This window comes from Hipposideros armiger, unplaced genomic scaffold (genome assembly GCF_001890085.2).
Source record: "Hipposideros armiger isolate ML-2016 unplaced genomic scaffold, ASM189008v1 scaffold_836, whole genome shotgun sequence".
In the NCBI taxonomy this organism is placed as follows: Eukaryota; Metazoa; Chordata; class Mammalia; order Chiroptera; family Hipposideridae; genus Hipposideros; species Hipposideros armiger.
The window spans coordinates 484,145-491,173 of NW_017732186.1; the positions used below are offsets into that span (position 1 = coordinate 484,145).

Here is a 7,029-nt window from a genome sequence, read left to right on the forward strand (position 1 = left end):
CAATGTCAGGTATCTGGGGACAGCCATGCCCATGTTAATAGACAAGGAACTTGGAAAGTTGATACACAGATTGATTACATACACAGCCTTATGCCTCATTTGCTTCATAATATAGGTAATCCCTGTTTGTGGGGATTGATGGACTGTAATGAAGCAGAAGCCCTTCTTGAAGGGAAACCTGAAGGCTCATTTTTGCTCAAGGACTCCGCACGAGAGGGTTATCTCTTTTCTGTGAGCTTCTGTTGATACAACATATCTCTGCATGCCCAAATTGAATAGTGGAACACAACTTTAGTTTTGATACTCACAACCCATGTGTATTTCACTCCTCCACAGTAACAGGACTTTTGGAACATTATAAAGATACCAGTTCTTGCATATTTTTTAACTATTGCTTCCTATCTCACTAAATAGGACTTTTCCCTTGTAGCCTACAATATATCTGCCATGCAATAATATGCAGATGCACTACATATGATGGAATTGATGGGCTCCCTTTACCATCAATATTACAGGACTTTTAAACAAAAAATTAGAGTTCACTGGTTTGAATGCGAACCGGTCAAGGCAAAGTAAACTCTCCTGTCCCCAAACGTCATTAACTAGCTCTGCTTTTATGTACATCAGACAGTACACCTACAAGTACATATATCAGTGTTAAGTTTTATTCAGTACAGTATGTAAGCTTAGTGTTAGTGTCTGTCAGAAGCGATGTGCTGTTACTGAGAAAAATATGGTGTCTATTGAGACAACAGAGGCTAGAACTACAGGTGTTCATTAAGGCTACAAAAACATTTGGTCAATTTAGCTAACCACTTGGTTTTTAATGGCTGTGGTAATTGAGTGAGGTAACTCTGGGGCATTTGCTATGAAGAATTCTATATCTTACTAAAGAACAAATTATTAATATCGAATGAGTATTTCAACAGTGTGACTAATATTTGAAATTATTTTTTTCTAAGAATTTTTCTATAACCTTCCAAAAAGTGGTTATGTTTGTAGTTACTATAAACCAAACTTTGAAAATCCAAAATAAAAACAGCCTTCCTTTTAGGAAAAAAAAATGCAATTTTCTGGCCACAAGGGCATAGTGCAGTTCACTTAAGTGTTTATATTATTTATAGTCAGTCTCCTTTTCTCTTCTGCAAAAGATACTGTTAAGGAAACCAGGTTTCATAAATAGAAGTTCTTAAAATTCCAGATTTATAAAGTTGGCAGAATTTTATTTAAAGGCCTTGGGTATCAATTTTTTTGTGAGTGCTTTAACTTAAAACACATTGGAAATAACTACTGCAATGTAGTCCTGTGTGTGATTTTTAAAGTTGACATGTGCAGTTTAATTATTGATTCATCAATGTTGGATCTTTTCCTATGCCCAGGATGAGTTTGTGAACCATGAAAACAAAACGACACTAGAAGATGCCCAAACAAGTCAAATAATAATAACTACAATGGTTGCTGATGTTGAGGTTATTGTTAAACTGTAATAATTTTGATGGCAGTATTTATTGCTCTGTTGCAAACTCTAATAGTTGAATTGCTTAAGTATAATTTATAGAATTTCAGTGCAGTTAATTTTTAATGGAAAATCTGAAACCTAAATTGCAGATTTAAAAGCTACTGTACAACCATTGTATCTGGAAATAACTTTACTTAGCATCTTTTTGTCTGTCACTTAGAATAATATGTAAAACTATTTGAGTGAGCTATTTTGGAAGTAATACCAAATTCTAGTGTTTGCTTCCTCCTATTGAACTGAATTTACAGTTTGGTCCTAAACATTTTGCACTAAAGTCGTTGAATCCATTCTTGTGTCTCTTTGTTAATGTGCTCTGTACCATTGGTGAGTGCTCCTTAGTTTCTTTACCTGCTGCTACAGAAAGTTATTTTGTATCCTGATGGATATTGCCAGGACAATAACAACAACAAAAGCTATATGTGTATGCAACACTAACCTTTAGACTGGTAATGTATGTTTCTGCTTGCTGTGCCTTGTTATAGCTGCTTTTTGTGCTAATAAAGTATGTTTGATGTTCTCCTTGTAAAGTAAAATAAAATAAAATACTTAGAACAATGTGTGGTACACAGAATAAGAGTTCAATTCTTGTTAGATACTATGTAACAAATTTTCCCCATGGAATTCTGCAAATATAATTTTTCAGTGACCTTCCTCATGTTTGCTGTGAACTCAAGTAATCTTTGATGAGTGGCTATTTAAATTTTAGCTATTCAAACTTAAAGTATTTGGTAGATTTCACAGTCTGTTCCTTCCAGCATGTCAAGCCAGCAATACACAGACTATCTTGCAGACTTATTCTTCTACTCAGCATCTTTGGTACTCAAGATTCACATCCTCTACCTCAGCATCAGGCATCCTTTTTTTATGAAACCCTTCCTCCAGCACAAACTCTATCAGTTACTAGAAAAGTGTGTTTAATCTCCCACAATGACTGCAGATTTATCTATTTCACCTTTACATTTTGCCATCTTTTGCTTCATATATTGGGTTGTCAGAAAAGTCACGATGCATTTTTGCAATGAAATATACAGAAAACATCATCATGACTTTTCCTACAACCCAGTATTTTAAGGATATTTTATGTCATAACATTTACCATTTTTGTGTCTTCCTGGTAAATTAGCCCATCTTTGAATTATTTAGAGATATTTTCCAAATTGTATTCTTTTAGTCTTTTATATCTTCATCTCTTGCTTACCCCATTAATTAATAGCAAGACAATTATATAAGATTGGTTACTATCATGGGCTCTGTTTAAATTGTATTCACCATAGAGAGCTCCATGCTGTGTATTTTTAAGTATACCATTATATTTCTGGATGGTAAAATTGGCAAAGTATTGTGTTTTATGGTAATTTTATCAGAATTGACTTGTAACATTTCAGCTAGCGGTGCCTTCTCATTCATGCATTTGACATTTATTAAGTATATTCCACGTGCTAGACCTCAGCTAGGTGAGAAACACAAATAAGGAAAACTCTGGACCCTCAGTTTGGTTAAAACCCAGTCATGTAGAAGAATTCAAGTGTCAGTTTTCCTAGAATTATATCATTATTCATTCTGAATATTAATATGATGAATATTATTTTTGTGTGTATGATTTTGGAACTTTTAGGATAACCATAATCCAGTTTTATAAAAATAAGGCTAGGACTAATTTTAGGTGCTTTAAGCATGTCTGTGGAAAGATTGCTTTATGAAATAAGAAAGTATAGAAATCACTGGAAAAGTCATGTGGCTCAGTCAGAACATGGGAAAGCCTGAAACGTTTTTGTAGAGCCCTCATTCCTCATCATCTCTTACAGCAATGTGTGCACTACCCAGACATTACAGACACGTGAAGCTGTCTTTAAGCTGTTACTTCATATAATATACACTCTTCACGAAGTTGTAAAACAAGTGCTGAAGCAAAGACTCACTGATAATTAGATTATGACCCCTTATCATTGCATGGGTTTCTCCATACATCCATTTATAATTTAATTTAATTGCTAACCTTCTTATCGTCCTATTTTCAAAGATAGTAGATTTGCCTGTATTGACAAAAGAAGAAATGAGGAAAGCAAAGATTTAACAAGACCAGCTCTGGAAGGAAAAGGACTCTGCTTCCTCAGTGAGCTGGAGCAAAGCCTGCAGATAAATATGTCTTTCTTCCCACATTCCATGAACTTTGAAATCTCTCTTCCCTAGGACTTCTTTCATTCAAATGTATATGCACAATCAATACACACATGAAGGATGAAAACAGGGAAATGTTAATTTTGTGCCTAAGTATATCAAACACTACTAGGAAGAAATAACAGATTGATTTATGCAGAGGAAATGAAGACATTTCAAATGTTCTATTATCATTATGACCAAATCTACTGACACTAACATGTATTTTTCACTAAGCTGAGAAATATCAACACACGTATTATGGCTGTTAAATGAGTTTATGATCTCTTCTTGCACCAGTGGTGGCGAAGGTGGTGGTGAAGGTGATGATGGCCAGAAAGTGGTGTGAAGAATTGGTGTCATCCTCCATTATAGGAACTGCAGCATTATGTTTCTTCAAGTGTAATTTACTCTCATAGAAGTTTCCTTCAGACTTTTTGTCACATACATACACAAAAGTATGATAATAGAAAAACAAAAACAACCTAGTAATAAAACCTAACATTTATAAAATGCTTTGTATGGCATGCAGGTCTACCAACTTTTAATTGAACAATGTAATATATTTTGCAGATGTAAAATATGAATTTCAACATAGCTAAGTGACTTACTTAGGCTGGAGCGAGAACCAGGATTCCACACCCTAATCCTTCCACTCAATCACTGCAAACCAGCCCCAAACTGGAAGATATATCTCCTTAGAATAAAACCCAGGAATTGAGTTATAATTAGGAATCTACCCTAAAAAGAAGTAAAGGAAATGGAGGTGTTATTGGCAAAAATATTTCCAAAAATATTATATAACTAAAAAGTGTTCTAAATATAGTCCATAATAGTAACTTTCCTTATAGCAAATGATTTTTATAAGGAGAAACTAATTTTTTAAAACCACTTGATTGTTTATTTTATAAATATACTGTAACAGATCAATACAAATAACACTGCAAATATTTAATACTTATTAAGTGCCAAGCACAGTTTTAAATGTATTTTATGAATTATCTCATTAGACATCATAATAGGCTTTGAAGGAGTTATCACTGTTCCCGCTTTCCAGATGAAATAAATGAAACTCAGAGAGGGTACACAATTTGTCTAGAATCATTGTTACTAGGAGGTTAAGGTGGGACTTGAACCCAGGGACTCTGCTTCCAGGACCGCAATCACAATGAGTTTTTGCACACAGAATGCTAGCCCATAGCCCACCTGTGCCCGTAGTCCCCACAGATTCCTCACCAACTCCACTGGTTGCATCTGTCCGAGCCACCCCCTTCTCTGGCCTGAATGACTCAGACTCTCCTCATTGGCTCCCTATTTTAATGTTGCCCCGACCATAAACACTCCTCTCTGCAGCAAGCAGTGCAATCTTTTTGAAACATAAACTCTATCATGTTTCTCCCTTCTCAGAATCTTCGGTGGCTTCTCATTATACTCACACCTACATTCCTCTCCTTGATCCAGAAGACTTGACAAGATCTTATTCCTGTCCCTTTTTCCAACCTCATTTCCTGATCCAAACATGCTGGGTTTCCTGCTACTTCCTAAATAAGTCTTGTTTGTGCCGATTACTATTGCCCCTGCCTGAAATATCTGTTCAATGATATTCAACAGGACTTATCCCTTTACTTCATTTGAGTCACTGCTCTTGTCACCCCCTCCAGGAGGTCTTTGCTACCCCTTAGTAAACTGCTCCATCACTGGCTTTTTCCTTACCTTGTTCTCGTTTTCATAATTGAATTTAATATTACCTGATATTACTTTATTGTTAGTTGTTGACTTGTTTATCATTTTACCATTAAAAGGTAAAACATATGAGTACAGAGACTTTGTATCATTCCTTATACTATATTTCCAAGACCTAGAAGAGTGTATGGAAAATACTGAGACTCAATAAATATGAATTGAATGAACTGCTTTATTAAAGCGTTAAATATCCTTAGCATAGATATTAAGAAATAGTAATCACTGCCAGATTAAAGGGCATAACATGTAAATGTCATTTTTATATATTGCAATTTTATTTCCAGGAAATTTGTGTGGTGAACATTATATCACATTTGAATTGTCAAAAACATTAAAGAACCTGACAAAGGAGAACATTCCAAATGAGGAGTGATAGCTAAAGGTATACAACCCATAGATCAATTAGTGTTTGGCCTCCTCTCTGGAATTTGTTTTCAGTGTGACTAATGGGTGAAATTAATTAGCAAGTTTAAAAATCTTACTAAACTTACCAAAGATTTTTAAACTTGCTAATTAATTTGGAGTAGGGGGATGACCATTAAAATATGGTGCTTGAGTTGTTACTCACTGATTCCTTCCATTTTCCCAATCTATAATCCTAACCTCAGCTTAGAACTCAGGTCTAGAAGAGGAAAACAAATGACAGCAATGTTTTCTTGACTAGATAAATTTTGATTGACTTTGTATAAATTAACCTAGTAAAGTTTATTGACAAGATATCTAAGCTAATGTTTCTACAGAATTATGGCATCATTTTCACTTGGGAGTTTAATGTTAAAATATCTTGGCTATTTTTTTTTTACTTTGTAACACCTCAGATCATATATTCCACACTAAATTTAAATATGGTCTCCTAGATGCATGATATTTGTTCTCTAAGAATAAGTTCCAATGTCAATCTTTTGTGAGAAATATTGTAGCAAGTGTTATATGGAATCCCTGCCTATTAATGCACACTTTGACTTTTCTTTTTAATTAAGTATCCCAACATGCAAAAATAGAAGGAAAAAAAACTATTTATCATCAGAAGAACCAGTGTCAGAAAAACTGCTGTTCAATTTCTAATAGATGGAAAATACTCTTAAATGTTTTGACAGAGAACAAAATTCACAAACAAATGGAGAATTTGTGAATAACAACAAAATTTGGAGGATTGTTACAACCCAAAAATGTTCACCAGCTGCTTAGAAATCAAAATTCTAGTGTTTCTTGTGGATCATTTAGTTCGACAGCACAATGATCACAAGAATCAAGCAAATGGGAGCATAAAAAGAGTTAGTGTATTAGTTAGAGTAAGCTAAAGTGATGTTAACTAAAGGACTCCAAAATACATCATGCTGGAAAATAATGAACATTTAGATTTTTTTACTCATGTAACAATCCAAGAAGAGTTCTTGTTCAATGTGCAGCTCACTGCCACATGGTGATTCCAAGATCCAGGCTTCTCCATATTGTAAGCCAGGGGCCTCCTTGTCTGCATTCAGATGACCAAAGGAGAAAGAGAACCTGGACTTCTCACACCCACTTCAGCAACCTTACCCTGGGCAGAGTGCATTTCTCTTCTCTCACATCTTATTTCACTGTTGAAAAATATTCACTTGACCACACCT

At 34.6% G+C, this 7,029-nt stretch overlaps 1 protein-coding gene and 1 pseudogene across 1 annotated transcript in view; one reads left to right on the forward strand and one right to left on the reverse strand.

Moving 5' to 3' along the window:
- LOC109374577 (suppressor of cytokine signaling 5-like) overlaps positions 1 to 576 on the forward strand; it is a 17,383-nt pseudogene extending 16,807 nt beyond the window's left edge.
- Positions 1 to 7,029, reverse strand: part of ST18 (ST18 C2H2C-type zinc finger transcription factor) — a 348,100-nt gene that overhangs the window by 297,164 nt on the left and 43,907 nt on the right. The gene's annotated exons all lie outside the window — the stretch shown is intronic.